The sequence below is a fragment of the Cricetulus griseus genome, chromosome 8, assembly GCF_003668045.3.
Source record: "Cricetulus griseus strain 17A/GY chromosome 8, alternate assembly CriGri-PICRH-1.0, whole genome shotgun sequence".
Classification (NCBI taxonomy): Eukaryota; Metazoa; Chordata; class Mammalia; order Rodentia; family Cricetidae; genus Cricetulus; species Cricetulus griseus.
Window position 1 is genome coordinate 59,602,795 of NC_048601.1, and position 17,871 is coordinate 59,620,665.

General features: G+C 38.8%; 1 long non-coding RNA gene across 5 annotated transcripts; it reads right to left on the reverse strand.

Annotated features, from left to right (window-relative positions):
- Positions 1–3,373: 3,373 nt before the first annotated feature.
- LOC113838319 lies at positions 3,374–15,053 on the reverse strand. 5 transcript variants are annotated; one of them, XR_004771058.1, is made up of 5 exons: positions 13,797–15,053; positions 8,479–8,632; positions 6,344–6,421; positions 4,254–4,357; positions 3,374–3,962 (listed from the first exon to the last, which is right to left on the reverse strand). It is a non-coding gene; the product is annotated as an uncharacterized LOC113838319 (long non-coding RNA). The 5 variants fall into 5 exon arrangements; XR_004771059.1 differs by lacking the exon at positions 4,254–4,357; XR_003488651.2 differs by having other exon boundaries at positions 3,374–4,357.
- Positions 15,054–17,871: the final 2,818 nt, after the last annotated feature.

Here is a 17,871-nt window from a genome sequence, read left to right on the forward strand (position 1 = left end):
ATCCATGTTCCTTGGGTCTGGATAAGTCCCATGCTGGTATTCCAGCTATTAGTCTGGAGAGCAAGAGTTCCCCAATGTTCAGGTCAGCTGCTTCTGTGGGTTTCACCAGCCTGGTCTGGAACCCTTTGCTCTTCACTCATCCTTCTCTGCATTTGGGTTCCAGTTCAGTTGAGTGATTAGTTGTGCATGTCTACTTCTACTTCTACCAGCTGCTGGATGAAGGCTATAGGATGGCATATACGTTGATCATCAATCTCATTTTCAGGAGAGGGCATTGAAGGTAGCCTCTCCTCTGTTGCTTAGATTGTTAGCTGGTGTCATCTTTGTAGGTCTCCAGACATTTCCCTAGTGCTTGATTTCTCTGTAAACCAAAAATGTCTCCCTCTATTATGGTGTCTCCATTCTTGATATCACCTATTCTTCCCCAGAATTCTTCAACCTTTCTGCTCCCTCATGTCCTCTGCATCCCTCCTCTTATCCCCTTCTCATTCTTCTAAGTCATGATTTTTTGTGTGCTGGAGTAGCTTCCCTATCCAACTAGAAAGCAGGTGTTCATTCCTATTATAGAGTTATTTGTAGTCAGAAACAGAGACCAGACCACAAGATGGGTTTCCTGGTGCAAAGTTTCAATTTGCTGCTGCTCAGTGCCATAGGTTAGAAAGAGGAGAGGCTCCAAGCTAACACTCAGCATCTTCTCTCACAGAAGTTTTACTTTAAAAGAAGCAACTATCAACTATCCTTCCTTCATTTCCTGGGCCTCCTCTACCACTTTGTCATCATAGTTTACTACTTTGGAAAGTATGTAGGATGAAAATATTCTGGAATGCCATTTCCTACTAATATATCTCCTTTGATCTTTCCAAACACAGTATCAAATGGAGAAATTGTTCTAAGCCAGTCTCCTTAGTCCAATGATGTTTCTCAAGGAGAAAGGGTCACTATCATCTGCAGGTCCAGCTCAACTGGCTTCCATGGCAACATCTACTAGTACCAGCAGAAGCCAGGAGCTTCCCCTAATCTCCTGATTTGTGGCACATCCAACCTGGCTTCTGGAGTTCCAGCTCACTTCAGTTGCAGTGAGTCTGGAACCTCTTACTATCTCACAATCAGCAGCATGCAGTCTGAAGATGCTGCCACTTGTTTCCTTGTCTACAGTTCATTACAGAATACACGATAACAAGAATGGAGATATCATAATAGAGGGAGACATTTTTGTTTACAGAGAAATCAGGCACTAGGGAAATGTCTGGAGATCTACAAAGATGACATCAGCTAACTATCTCAGCAATGGAGGAGAGGCTACCTTAAATGCCCTCCCCTGATTAGGAAATTGATGACTGACTTATATGCCTTCATCCAGCAGCTGGTGGAAATAGAAGCAGACACCCATAACTAATTACCGATCTGAACTGGAACCCAGATGCAGAAAAGGACCAGTGAAGAGTACTGAGGTCCAGACCACGCTGGTGAAACACACAGAAACAGCTGACCTGAACATCTGGAACTCTTGCTCCCCAGTCTGATAGCTGAAATACCAGCATGAGACTAATCCAGACCCAAGGAACATGGGTTTCTGGGAGGAAACCTCAGAAATCTATGGGACCTTCTGTAGAAGCCCAGTATTTATCCCTAGCATAAGTGTGGATTTTGGGAGCCCAGTCCATATAGAGGAATATTCCTTGAGCCAAGACACACGGGGGTGGGCCTAGGCCCTACCCCAAAGTAAACAAAAGACTCTGATGACACCCTATGCTCAACATCCAGGGGGAGCAGAAATGATATGTGACACATAAGGTTTTAGATGGGGGGACAGGTAGTGGAGGACAGGTGGGAGAAGGGAAATGGGATTGTCATGTGAAACAATCCTGTTTCTAATTCAAATTTAAAAAGTTGGTAAAAAAAAAAAGAAATATATCTTGACTTTATAATGGATAGCCTTGCCACAATATGATCTAGTATAAGTTCTAACCATAGATATTCATGGAGTGATCCAAACATTACCTATATTAACTTTATTCTTGGAAAATATTTCCAATCTATATGGATATATTTGATATAACTCATTTGTGGATTGAATGTGCATTTAGGATGTAGTACATTCTTCACTACTCTGACTTTTGCAACTATGTTTAATACATTTGGAATAAACATTTACTAACAATTTTAAAACTTAGATTTTTGTAAAAATAAAGTATAGGCTTCATGATACCCTGGCTGGAATCAAACTTGAACTGCTGGCACCATGCTTCCTATTCCTAATAAATGGACTACAGTAGTACAAAATCAGGCCCATTGTATGCAATGGTTGTGTTCTGATCCATGGCTATTTTTTTATAGCAGGCAAGAAGTCCTTTAACTACACTACATTCCAGACCAGTATTTTCTTATTTCTTAGAAATAAGAATCGCATTGCATATTTATGTGTGATTTTATGTGTGATAGCTTATACAATATTCTTCTCAAAACTGCTGATTATTCATAGGAAGAAACAGTCTCATGTTTGGTTCATTAAGTTTTCTGAAAACACTACAATTTGCCATTAATCATTGTCCCTTTATCAGTACTCCATTTGGACAAAGACCCAACCATGTCCTACTTTAAACCATCTCTCCTGCAGAGGGAGGGAGTAATACATGTTTATCAGTTTAAGATTACAAGCCCTTTGACTGCCAGTCACTATAACACAGGGAACAAGAGAAGTTTTTAGTTTCTGAATCACTTGGGATTCAGTGTTTTTTCTTGTCCCTGTGGACTTTTGTGAGAATGCTCTGGGCACATATCACACTCACACTTAGTCAGTGGAGAATGGAGATCCTGAAAATATCTTGTGTGACAGATGGATTTAAGCTGGTCCTCGAACTCTGACCCTGAACAATGATCTTCCTGTGTTGATGGAATGTTTCTAGCTTTGCAGGGTCCCACTGTCCTGGACCCCAAATAAACACATGGATGCTATATTATAAAACTGTTGCTTAGTGGCTTCGGCTCCTTATTGGCTAGTTCTGTCTTAATTATTAATCCATTTCTATTAATCTACTTATTTCCACATGGTCTTGGCTACCATAGAAGGGTCCAGACCTGTTACTCCTCTAGCATCGTTCATGGAAAATGACTCTGGCCATATTTCCTAGAATTCTCCTCATCTCCTTGTCCCACCTATCTCCTTGCCTCTATTGGCAACAGTGTTTTATTCATAAACCAACAAGACAAACATATATACAGAAGGACAAGTCTCATCATTCCTGGCTTGCAGAATCTGTGTCACTCGTGCTTCCTTTACTACTTGCTCATTGTAGTCATGTACAGACATGATGCAGCTGTACGGTTGCTTATACATATAACCTGAATAGAGGGTGCTCCTCAGCATGCCAAAGACTTTTCAAAGTCAAGTTTTAAAGGGCCTTGAAATAATCTAATCAGTAAATATGGGACAAAACATATGGCATAAGACATCTGACATCCAATATCTCAGCATGGTCACAAAGGATTATAATTGGAAGTGAAAAGATTAGCAAGGCATGGAATTAATTTGCTGTTGAGCAGTCATTTTTCTCGATTTTTTCAATATTTAATATTGCTAATTATATGAGTCTATGCAAATTTATTTTTTTCTCCATGTGTGTTCTTCTTTTCTTTTCCCTCTTTTGGGAGACTCTCCACAGCTTCTTAGAAATGAGATGTACACCGTAACATTCCTTTATACAGGGCCATGAAGAAACTGACTGTGAGACAAAGTGGGAACTTAATATCCCCAAAGACTCTTGTCTTGTTGTGAGATTGATCCAAGGGTTTGTACTTTCTCCATACAAAATAAGCGGAAGCTTTTTGTGTGTTTTTCCTTTGCCCTTTAGTAATCAATACACAGATCAAATTGCAGAGACTTTCCTCAGAATATTAGACTTAGTCAAGTCCTCTTTTTGATGATATGCTTTGCTTCTGAGTAGTCCCAAGATTTCACACACCTAAACATAATAAATTATGGATATTTTAGATGTTCTATATTGTTACTTGCTCTGAGACAATGCAGTGTTCTGGAAAATTAGTTTCAAGGGAGTTTGAAAATGGTTCGTTTTCTGGGAATCGAGGGACTCAACCAGTTATATCCATTTATCATGCCTTCATCCAATAATTATTGTAGATTGTTCCAAGAATGCAACTTCATGAAACAGGTGAAAGTAGGGGTAGCCTGCTGAAAGTGCCCAGACACTGTGTCAATTTAATCATAAAACAGACGTATTGTGATTGAAGCTTACTTGCCAGAAAATAAAACAAATGTTTGGCTTCTGTGTAGATTCCCCAGGTATGGAGCAAGTACAGCACATACAAATACTGTCTTCCACCAGAAGCATTCCTGGCCCTGGGACAAGGATAACAATGAATTCATTTTTACCTGTCAGTAGAGAACAAATATGCTCCATACTGTAATGTGTGTTCTGTGCCACACACCTAAGAAACTTAATCTATGAAAAAAATTAGTATTTTGATTGACTACCTATAATCATTAGCATTATTTTATTGCTTAATCAAAACATATGCATGATGTTATTATGTCAAATATATTCATATTAATGGATAGAAGTAAAGGGTGTGCATACTTTTATCTCTATTTCAGACTTCTTGACATATACTTGAAAGCAAACACTATGATCATTTTCTTCAGAGTTACAATTGTCACTGATTTTCAGTTCAATAATTTTCTTAACCTATCCACCTCCCTATTGTTTCTGATAACTCTTCAGTGACCTTTATCATTTTCAGGCCATGACTGGGTGTCATTCTCAAGCTACACAATATCCGTCACTTTTAAAATGGTTTTCTCAACATATGAAACTTCTTTTTCAACCCCCCCATGGGAGCCTACACTAAGTTTGTCCTATGGACATAAATCTCCTTATGTAGCTTCTAACTTCACTTGTTTTTACATGCTTCTCTCACAACATAACTTGGATCCCTCTATCCTTTTAGTATCTGGAAGAGATATGGTGACTACAACACATGAAAATTTGGGAAGAGTTGTACACTCAAGGACAATGAACTACTACTTCTGAGAGGACTCTCACATTCCTTAAAAACAATAACATGTGTTAAGAGGAGATTGAAGTATGGTTCCTTAATCTGAAGCCTCAAAGAAATGTTGGGCAATGATGTACCTTTAGATTAATTTAGAGAAAAGAGCCCATATTCACAGATTGAAATGGAAAAAATCCTATGACTTTTTCTGGCATTAGAGGTAGCTGTTCCTGAGTAGCTAAGTTGTGGCAAATAGAGAAAAACAAGATTGTTTGCCTGAAAAGATATTTTAGTTATATGAGATCCTGCCCTTCCTTACAAACCATGCCTTCCAGTATTATTCTATTATTTTACTGGGGAATATCTGAGCAAAAAGCTGCCTGGTGAGTTTTAGAGCTTAGCCCTAATGTATACAACTACAAGAGGCTCCCATAGAAAAGCTCAGGGAATATTTAGTACAGGACGTAGAAAGAGTGACAGAGGCAGAGGATTGGGGAATTTATTCTGAGATTGTGTTTTCTAGTAGCAACAGAAGCTAGAAAGTTTTACCAACATTACAAATAAAATGTAAGATGAACAAGAAGGATACCAATAAACATAGGAAAGTGCATAGGGAAAACCCCATGAGACTTAAATTCTATGAAGGAACTAAAAACAACTGGAAAAGCTGAGAGTGGGAGAGGTCTTCCTCCACAGGGAAGAGCACACAATTGGTTAACAAGTGTCAAATGATCAGCCCTGAAAACATACATACAAGTCACTTTACGTGGTATCAGTAAGTAGGAACATATATGTACATATAGAAGCATATGTACATGCAAAAAACAATGAAACAATAGGCCATGAATTTCAGTAATAGCAGGTACTTGTATTTGGGAGGATTTTGATGGAGATGTTGCAAAAGAGAAATTTTATTATTAAAATTCAGCATCCCAAACAAACAGAAGAAAAATCCAGAAGAATATCCATGGCCTCAATCATATCTACACCTACCCATGAAAGATCAATGTAACACTTTATGTACTATATTTGACTATCATTTCTGAGAGCTCCTTCCACAAAGGGAAGTATAACAAGGAAATCCTACATGAACATGACAGAAATAAAAAACTGTGTAACTCATAGATTGGTGCTGTTATTGGTTTTTCAAAGAGAGATATTTCCTATAGATAAGACTATATGGCCTCTCTGATCTGAGACATGGGAGGATCACCTTAAACCAGAACTGAACCACTGTCTTGGTCATGCCTATGGTTGCACTCAGTTACTGATGATTTTGTGTGCTCAAAGCAAAACCTACTGCGCTGAAGTTTTCTTCAAAATCAGGTCATACCTTGTGCTGGAGTCAGCCTCACACAGGTAACAGCACAGATATGAGGACCCCCACTCAGCTACTGGCATTGTTGCTGCTCTGGTTTACAGATAAAAAATAAAACAAAAAACAAAATTAAAAATTTATTCATCTGAGTATGGTCAGTGCTTACTGGTCTGCAATAAAGTCCTCTTCTAACAGGATTAATTATGTGGGAATGTGTTTTCAATTTGCCAATATCAGGTGCCAGATATGATATCCAGATGACCCAGTCTCCATCCTCCCTGTCTGCATCTCAGGAAGAAATTGTCACCATCACATGCCTGGAAAGCCAGAACATGTATGGGCATTTAGCTTGGTATCAGCAGAAACAAGAGGGGCATCCTAATCTCCTGATCTATGGTGCAACCAGCTTGGCAGATAGGGTCCCACTGAGGTTCAGTGGCAGTGGATCTGGCACAAAGTATTCTTTTAAGATAAACAGCCTGCAGGATGAAGATGTTGCAATTTACTTCTGTCATCAGGGTGATAGTACTCCTCCAAACAGTGATTGAAGTCATTATAAAAACCATCAATAGAAGCAGAAGTGAAAACCCAGGCAACCCCATTTGTTCTGTTTCATATCTCCAGCTGCAAACAGAGATATTCTGCTAGGATGTAAAGGTCAATATGATGTTTTATTATAGAAATCAGAAAAATATTTCCTATTTCCTAAATCTCTGTCCTTGTCCCTAGGCCTTGCAGTAAAACAAGAGAGTCCTTAGTATGACTCATAAAATAACTTTTCTAGAGTAGTAGATTTATAGCAGCTCATGGGCTTCATATAAAAGTGTTGTCTACACACACACACACACACACACACACACACACACACACACACACACAAAGAAGGTGTCTTGGGAGATGCCTACTGTATAAAGGTACTGAATATTCTCTTTCATAGGATCTGAGTTTGGTTCTTTGCACCCACAGGAATCCCAGCTTTTGGTACCTCCAATTTAAAGGTTTCTTAAACACTCTTCTGACCTCTGAGTAAAGGGAACAAGGCCAGAGTCAAGGCAGTTAAAACTCAGGAAAGAGGAGAGAATGAAAACTCAATTCACATTGCCTTCATAACCTGAATCAGACTTGGTGATTCTGATGTCAGTCACCCGATTCCTAGCAATTTCAAGCACAGGATAATTTGGAAAACAAGTTTCCTGGTTTGATACAATGCTTGGTGCACAAAGAAATATAATTATATTAAAACTTAACTCAGGATACATATCATTTCATCCAAGAAATGAGTTCTAGAGTTAGAACTCTATCTGCACTAGCTTAAGAGTCTAAGGAAGGACCTGGCACATTCTTGGTCATACACATAATGTAGATTTCATGTGGGCTATTAGCCACATGTGGTTCTGTTACTGGGAGCTTGAGAAAGCCTCTGGATATGCAGATAAATGAATGGTCATTTAAACCTTTAGGTATCTCTGGTCATGGTTATGGGAGATTAAGAAGCCTCTGGCTCTAAGGGTCATTTTGATTACTAGCCACTTCTGGCCTTGGTTTTAGGAGCTTCATACATATTTGTCCAAAAGAGAACATAGATCACCAGTCTACTCATCAATTCCAATTCCCAGGCTCCTGGATGGATGTACAGGTATTTCCTCCTTTGAGGAGGTAACACTGTGTGATGAACATTTCTGGTTTCACAGGAACTTGGGGGTGAAAGGAACTTCATGTGTTCTCCCAATATTTCCTGCCTTCTATTTTTTAAGGAAATAATGTGGTTGTAGTAGAGTCCAAGGTTGAATGAATTATCTTGATTGCTAGTCTAAACAGAGGCAAGCATAAATATGTATATGACTAGCCAATAGAGTATTGTGAAATGGGCAAAGCCATCTTAACCTGGAAAATCATTAAAAGATCACTTGATTGATTTTATATGTATTTTTATGTAAATCATTAATTTGGTCATTATTTTATTGTCTTCAGAGCACATTCCTTAGAGATGATTCTCAACTCCATCCCTGCTATTCACTTCCAAGCCTCTTATTAGTTTTTGCAGCTGTGGTCAACAAACTCAAGCTTCAGCACAGTGTTACCCTTTTCATAAAAAAAATAGATTTAGTCTCCACAGAACCTACTCTGTTTCCTGGCAGAAGGTCACTTACCTTCAACAGACCGAGGATTCTAATCAACTCTTGTTGTGCTGTGTCACTTTGTCGGGCTGGTGTTTAAAATGTTTGTAGAAAGTCTGGCAGCTCTTAAGAATATTCACCATGTTTGCAAGGCTGTACCAGCACAGGTAAGCACTGAGCCAAGTTCCTGGAATCCAGTTGTAGAGAGGGAGCAGTCATGAGCAAAGGGATCAAGAAAGTTTAATTTTATTTCATTTTTTCCTTTCAGACAGTGTCTTAAGTTATGTCACGATGGCCTCCATTTCTTCAGAGCAAAAGATGACCTTGTTCTTTGATCCTCCTACCTCCACTTACCAAGACCAGAGATTCCAGACACACAGCTTTACAAATGTAGGTAAGCACTGTACCATGAGCTCCCAAAAATTGTGATAAAAGAAAAGTATGTTACAAAGCAATATATTTCCATTTTATACAGAAAACATATACAGGCATAGAGATAATCTAGACATATATAATCTCTATATATAGTCTCTTGAGAGAGAGGTTGTTTGTAGCCCCATCTGTCCTAAAATTCTCTGTAAAACTGGTTGGCCTCAAACTAAGATATCTGTCTACTTCTGCTTTACAATTCTGGGATTACAAGTTTATGTCAACACTGTCTAGTTTAATTTTTGAAAATTGAAATATATTTATGTGTAAGACTGTTTAAAATAGTAAAGATTGCTCTGTCTAAACCCTGACCTCTGTCCGGCAGCTGGTGCCCTTAGGTGAGTCTGGGTGCTGTTCTGCCCAACCCCCAACCTCCTGCATCAACACCTGTTCACTTCTTCCTGATGCCAACAGGAAAAGAGTGGACCTCCCAAGTCTGGGAAGGCCCACCGTGAGTCCGGATGCACCTCACCCCTCTCTACAACTTGCCCTCTGTCCTGAGGTGGGTTCAAGAGCCTCAGTAAGGTCCACCCTGAATCTGGACACACCCCACCCTTGTCCACCCACCACCCTCTGCGATCCTGCTGCCGCCAGAAGCTGCACTCACTGGAAGAAGGGATGGGAAGAAGCGAGAGTAAGAACACACTCAACAACAAAAAAACAATATGACACCACCACAATCTAGGGACTCCACACCAGCAAGATCTGAAAAACCCAACACAGAGCATGAAGAAGAGATGTTCCTCAAAATTATCTTAGGAAGATAATAGAGTCCTATAGAGAGGAAACAAGAAAATCCCTTAAAGAAATGGAAGGAAAAACAAGCGAAAAATTACACAAGATGGAGGAAAAGACAAACCAAAGAATTCAAGAAGTAAACAAATCTCTCCAACAATCTAAAGAAAGCCAAGAAAAAAACAACAAAACATGTGAAAGAAGCACTTGAAACAGTTCAAAGCATTAAAGCTGAAATAGAAACAATAAAGAAGACACAGAAGGAGTTGATGCTGGAAATAGAAAAGCTGGATAAATGATCAGGAACTAAAATGTGAGTATAACCTATAGAATACAAGAGATGGAATAGAGAATCTCAGTTGTTGAAGACTCTCTAGAGGATATACAATCATTGACTAAAGATTATCTCAAGTCAAGCAAATCCTTAACACAAAATATCCAGGAAATATGGGACACCATGAAAAGGCTGAACCTTAGAATAATAGGTGTAGAAGAGGGTGAAGAAATACAGCTCAATGGTACGAAAAACATATTCAACAAAATCATAGAAGAAAACTTCCCCAACCTACAGAAGGATATGCCTATGAAAGTACAAGAATCTTACAGAACACAAAACAGACTGGACCATAAAAACAACTCCCCTTGACATATAATAATCAAAACACCAAATGTTCAGAATAAAGAGAAAATATTAAGAGCAGCAAAGGAAAAAAGCCAAGTAACATATAAAGGCATACCTATCAGAATCATACCCGACTTCTCAATGGAAACTTTGAAAGCCAGAAGGTACTGGATAGATATCCTACAAAACAAAGTGAGCATGGATGCCAACCAGACTAGTGTACCCAGCAAAACTTTCAATCACTATAGATGGAGAAAACAAGGTATTCCATGAAAACACCAGACTTAAACAATACATATCCACAAATCCAGCAAAACAGAAAGTTCTAGAAGGAAAACTCCATCCTAACGAGGATAACTACAATCACAAAAATATAGGCAATAGATAATTCAGCTCTACCAAACACAAAAAGAAACTGGAGGGCAAAATCCACACACAATGACACCACCAACAATAAATCCAAAACAAACAAGAATTGACAATCAATGGACATTAATATCCCTCAATACCAATGGTCTTAACCTGCCCATAAAAGATACAGGCTAACAGAATAGATACGAAGACAGAATCCATCTTTCTGCTGCATACAAGAAATACACCTCATTTTCAAAGACAGGAATTACCTCAGAGTAAAGGGTTGGGAAAAGATTTTCCAAACAAATGGTCCCAAGAAACAAGCTAGTGTAGCAATCCTAATATCTAACAAATTAGACTTCAAACTAAAATCAATCAAAAGAGATGAACAAGGACATTTCATACTCATCACAGGAAAAGTCCTTCAAGATAAAGCCTCAATCCTGAGAATTTATGCTCCAAATACGAAGGCACCCACATTTGTAAAAGAGGCATTACTAAACCTCAAACCACACATAAAACCACACACACTTATAGTAGGAGACTTCAACATACAACTTTCATGATTAGACAGGACAAGCAGACAGAAACTTAACAAAGAAACAAAGGATATAACAGAAGTTATGACCCAACTGGGTTTAACAGATTTATCTATAGAACACTCCATCCAACACAAAAGAATATACCTTCTTCTCAGTGCCACATGGAACTTTCTCTAAAATTGACCACATAGATGGAAACAAATCAAACCTCCACAGATACAAAAGAATTGAAATAACCCCTGTATCTTATCAGATCACCATGCTTTAAAGCTAGAATTCAACAGCAATACAAATTACACAAAACCTACAAACTCATGGAAATGGGATAACACCCAATTACACTATTCCTGGGTTGAGGAAGAAAAAAAAAAGAAATTAAAGACTTCCTAGAATTTAATGAGAATGTAGACACAACATACCCAACTGATGGGACAGTTTGAAAGCAGTGTTTAGTGGAAAGTTCATAGCACTAAGTGCTCATATGAAGATACTGGAGAATAGTCACATGACAGAATTGACAGAACAATTGAAAGATTTAGGGCAAAAAGAAGCAAACTCACCAAGGAGGAGTAGATGCCCGGTAATAATAAAATTGAGGGAAGAAATCAATATAGTAGAAACTAGGAAAACATTACAAAGACTCAATGAAACAAAGAGTTGGTTCATTGAGAAGATCAACAAGACAGACAATCTTCTATCCTAACTAACCAAAAGGCAGGAGAGAGAGAGAGCATGCTAATTAACAAAATCAGAAACAAAGAGGAGCATATAACAACGGACACTGAGGAAATCCAGAGAATCATTAGGTCATACTTTGAAAAACTGTACTCCATATAATTTGAAAATATAAAGGAAATGAACAGTTTCCTGAAGAAATATCACTTACCAAAATTAAACCAAGAACCGATAAGCAGTTTAAATTGTCCCATAACCCCGAATGAAATAGAAGCAGTCATCAAAAGCCTCCCAACCAAAAAAAGCCCAGGGCCAGATGGCTTCACTGCAGAATTCTACCAGAAATTCAAACAAGAGGTAATACCAGGACTGCACAAGTTGTTCCACACAAGAGAAGCAGAAGGGATGTTGCCAAACTCTTTTTACAAAGCTACAACCACTTTGATACCTAAGCCACACAAAGATACAACGAAAAAAGAGAACTACAGACCAATATCCTTCATGAACATAGATGCAAAAATAATTAACAAAATATTAGTGAATCGAATCCAAAAATACATCAGAAAAATCATCCACTATGATCTAGTAGGCTTCATACCAGCGATGCAAGAATGGTTCAACATACGAAAATCCATCAATGTAATCCACCATATTAACAAACTGAAACAGAAAAGCCACATGATCATCTCACTAGATGCTGAAAAAGCATATGACAAAATCCAACACCCCTTCATGATAAAGATCTTGGAGAGAACAGGAATAACAGGAGCATATCTAAATATGATAAAAGCAATATACACAAAACCAACAGCCAACATCAAAATAAATGGAGAGAAACTTGAAGCAATTCCTCAAAATTCAGGAACAAGTCAAGATTGTTCACTCTCTCCATATCTCTTCAATATTGCACTTGAAGTTCTAGCTAGAGTAATAGTACAACAAAAAGAGATCAAAGGGATACAAACTGGAAAGGAAGAATGCAAATAAGTTCTAGCTAGAGTAATAGTACAACAAAAGGAGATCAAAGGGATACAAATTGGAAAGGAAGAATTCAAAATTTCACTATTTGCAGATGATAAGATAGTCTACATAAGTGACCCGAAAAACTCTACCAGGGAACTCCTACAGCTGATAAACACCTTCAGCAAAGTAGCAGGATACAAAATTAACTAAAAAAAATCATGTGTACTTTATACACATGACAAAAGCAATGAGAAAGAAATCAGAGAAACATCATCTTTCACAATATCCACAAGCAATATAAAATATATTTTCATAACACTAACCAAAAAAGTGAAAGACCTGTACAGTAAGAACTGTGAGTCTTAAAAGAAAGAAATTAAAGAAGATATCAGGAAATGGAAAGATCTCCCATGCTCTTGGATTGGTAGGATTAACATAGTAAAAATGGCAATCCTACCAAAAGCAATCTACAGATTCAATGCAATCCCCATCAAAATTCCACCACAGTTTTTCACAGACATTGAAAGAACAATACTCAACTTTATATGTAAAAATAAAAGACCCAGGATAGCCAAAACAACTCTGTACAAGAAAGCATCTTCTGGTGGCATCACCATCCCTGACTTCCATCTCTATTATAGAGCCATAGTTCTGAAAACAGCTTGGTATTGGCACAAAAATAGACAGATAGACCAATGGAATCGAATTGAAAACCCTGATATTAACCGACACACCTATGAACACCTAATTTTTGACAAGATGCTAAATCTATGCAACGGAAGAAAGATAGCATCTTCAGCAAATGGTGCTGGCACAATTGGATTCGGACACTCAGAAAATTTCATCAGAGTTCTTTGGAAGCATAAGATTTTACCTGAATTAATGATTGAAGACAAATGGAGACTTGCCAGCAGGCTGCAAGGATAGCCAGCCTCAAGTTCCACCATCCATAGTTGTGGGCTGCAGGACACTTGCCTTCTTGCTGACATCATGTGACCTATGAATTACAAACTAGAGGAAGACTCACCTACCTTTGGCCCAAGCAAAGGGGGGAAAGTTGATTCCATTGTCCTCTTGTCCACTGTCTGGAGTAATTTCTAGCAGTTTAGGTGAAGGGTTGCTCAGTGACCAGCCTTGACACTGACTTGAGATGAAGATTCTTCAGTGCCTGTCAGTCTTCTTGTAGGAAATGGGGTGGGGTCAAGAGCTGGCCTGTCTCTTGTTATAAAATGTTTTTTAACAAAACATTTTAAATGCCATGTTCTCTAGATCTCCGAGCATTTGAGGGCTGTCTATCTGTTTGGTATCTCAGGAGCTGAAAGTTTGCCGTTAGTTAGAGAAAAAAAATCACTTTTTGTAATAAAAGCTAAACCTTTGTAAATGGCTTACAGGATGGACTGAGTGATATAAACATTTTATTAATTTGAAATAGGCCTTTATGATTTTATACTGTCATCATCATTTAAAGATACATAGCAATTTAGAAATATGAGACTTAGTACAGTTTAATTTAAGTTGCATATAGAATTAGATAAGTATAAATTTAAATTACAGGCACAGAGACAAGCAGGACTTGAAAGCACTAAAACAAGGAAGCAGAAAATAATCTCTAATCTATATATTGTAGCAAACAGGCAGGAGGTTTAAAGGCACATGGTAGACTTAAACAGAGGGTCCTGGAAAGACACAATATTCAGTATACAAGCCATGCACAGCAGAGCCAGTGAAAGTAGAAATCACAAACCAAAAAAAATAAGGAAAGAGAGAAAGAAAGAAAAAGCAAAAAGATCTGGCAGCCAGGTTTGCTGTCACAAGCCGCTGGACTAGGCATGCCTACAGGTAAGTTACATGGCCAAGATGGCGGTCCCCATCTTAGACATGGCCAAGATGACAGCCCCCAGGGCAGACCACATGGCCAAGTTGGCAGTGTTAGACCCCCGGAAAACTCAGGTATCTGGGGTCCCAAACACCAGGCAGATTCGAGAGCTTGCTAAAAACTGCATGAGGCATTATTATAATTTAACGAGCTAACCCCATGTTAGCTCGGGTCGTTCACCAACCCGCCATGGCAAAGACATGACCGAGGGCCTCCCAAGAGATCTTGTAGGGCAGCGTAAGGGGAGTGTCTAGGGGTAGGCACAGGTGTGCCTCCAGCTTTGGAGTGTTTGCCCTGTGTTGATTGGCCAACTGGTTGTTATGGCCCATAGGCCCTCCCAGGGTGGTTGCTATGCTCTGCGTCATTGCTGTGTGCTTGTCCATAAAGTATACCCAGAGCCATTAAGCATAGCACCACCAGCTAACTTCTGATTGATTCCTTGCCATGAGGCAGGCATCTGACCTTTAAGTGACCAAGGCAAGGTTATGGCAAGCATGCGTTCGGCTGTTATGGCTGCTGAAAGGGGAACTGGTCCCTTCATTTCCCCATTTTCTTTTTTGGAAATTCCAATCGTGGAATTTCTGTCTCTCTAGCACCCCCATCAGGGAGTGAAAGATATTGGCATCCCCATTCAAGGAAGTCCCTCCTGACTTAGCATTTCAACCAGGGAAAATTGGCGGTTAATTCTTTCCCAAACTACTTCCTGCTGACTTTGGAATGAAGTTAGGGATCCCAGAAGGTTGAAATGCTAGTCAAAAGCAAATAAGGAATTTAGGCAATGGGGAATCCATCAGGGGATTTTGGCAGACTCTGTTGCAGAGACAGGGGTTGTCCACATCAGCTGGACTGGTACACATCCATAGCAAGTCCAGGGCTCGAAGTCTACTTAGAACAGCCTGTAGTCAGCAACTGATACTCAGATGTCTGCCAGAAGCAGAAACCTGTTTAAGACATGTTTAAACTAGGAACAGAGGTTAAAACTTATTTATTGAAGCCCACAGTGCAGAAAAAGCAGATATCTGGATATCTGTTCAAACAGCAGGAACATATTTATAACTTTGAGTCCTAGCAAAAACTACAGATTTGGGCTATAAGCATGCACATTTTTCTTCTGTCCAGATATCCAGGTATGGATTGGACAGAGGTGCCTTTGACCTGATGAAAAGCCCTTTAATTTTGTACTTAGATGACAACCAAAATAAACTTAAAAACCTTGAGCTTGTGCCTGAACAATAGATAGTCATTATTTTACCAGCTAACATGCTGACTATAGTCTATAGTGGATCTGACTGTCTAATGCTGCCAAGTTGACAACCATTAATATTTCAGAGATCTGAGAAAGGTATATTTTATCCGGATCTACTAAAATATGACAGAAGCCAGTCCATAAACAGTTAGCCATACCCAAGTTTCTCCATTACCGCTGGAGGCAGGTGTCTCAAAGACCAGCAATCTTCGCCAGGCCAATAATGTGAGAGATTTTTTTTTCTCTCTGTGGAAGAGGGACATGGAAAAGACTGACCTTATTTTGTCTAGGCAAAGAGGGTGAAATCAATTTTCCAGTGTCCAGCTTTGTCCACAGTCTCGGCCAGGTTCTGGCAGGTGGCAGGTATCACATCTGAGCATCTCGCTCACTGGTCCAGGTGCAGGAACTGAGGTGCCTCATAATCTTCTTTGGAGACTTTGGGTCACTGTCAGGATCTGGCAGCCTGTCTGATATTATAAACTTTAAAGATAACAACTTAAATGCCATATTCTGAAGATCTCTGAAGCATTAGAGGTCCTGTTTGTCTGTTTTAGTTACTTGCCTTAAGCACACAAGAAGCACACAGGTGGCTAGGTAAGGACTTATTTCTGTAATTAATTCCCAGCCTGACTTAACTCATTTTAACTTAGTAAAATATTTGAAACTTAGCACAGCTGAATTTAAGACTGCATTCGGTTACCTTATAGTCCTTAAACAGTAGCTACATGTATACATTTTAGCTGCTTTGTTTAAACTTATTTCTGAGACAGGGTTTCTCTGTATAACAGTCCTGGCTGTCCTGGAACTAACTCTGTAGACCAGGCTGACCTCAAATTCACAGAGATCCACCTGCCTTAGCCTCTAAGTGGTGGGATTAAAGGTGTGTGCCACCAACACTCTAAACTTAACTTCTGAAAACATAAACTGTAACATCTTATAATAGATTAGCAGCTTTTATAAAACAACAACTTTACATTGTCAGGCTTTGCTTAAAAATGATTCTAAATTGAAGCTCTTTAAGTACAAACATTAACAAAAACAAACATTTAAAAAACTGGTTTTAAAAAGAAATTTAAATTCCCTTAATGTCTTCCTGTAATACATAGAAGCATTAACATTTTAAATCTTAACTGAAAAACTTGTTTCTAAGATGGTACCTCTAATTTCCATGCGGTCACCTTTAGTCAAGATGGCAGTTTAAGTATTTTTTTTTTTCAACTTTAGCAAAATGGCTACCAGTTAGCCATGTGACCAGTTTGCCATGTGGCTGGCTACAAGATGGCGGTAGCTTGCACCATTTGTTTAGCTACATGCTTGTAACAGAACTTAGGTTATACCAGGAAACAGAACATTTTAAAACAAGTATATATAAATTACTTGAGAAATAAACAGGACTTTTAAAACAGAATTAGCTTAATATGGTTAAAATTTTAATTTATATTACTATATTTTTAAAATTTACTATTTGTAGACATGAGAAACCATAGCAAACACTTTTTTCTTTTAACAACCTCTTCTCTGACCTTCTATGACTTGCTTTAACTCTATAACTTAATATAACTTTAGTTCATTCATCTGATTTTCTTAGACATTCTTAGACAAATTTCTTTTTCCCTTTCCCTCTTTTTATTACTTTAGTCTCCTATATTTTCCCTCATTTCTCAGTCAACATAAAAATTCTTATCAAAGTCCTTTTTATAGTTTTTAATAACTTTAAGGCTTTTTTTTTTTTTTTAGAAGTCTGGATCAGGCCAGATAAGTTCATACACCCCAGCTCCATGTCCTCAGGGCAGAGACCTGGGGGTGCTACTGGTAATCCCAGACCCTCGGCCAATGCAGGGGTGGGAAAAAGACTCCCGAAGTCCCCCTGCATACCTGTGTGTGGAGCACAGAGAAGGCCGGGCAGCCAGGCAGATGGCGGACTTGCAGCCATATTCCCTCAGAGCAGGGAAACTCTGCCACAGGCCAGGACCCATGGCAGGAC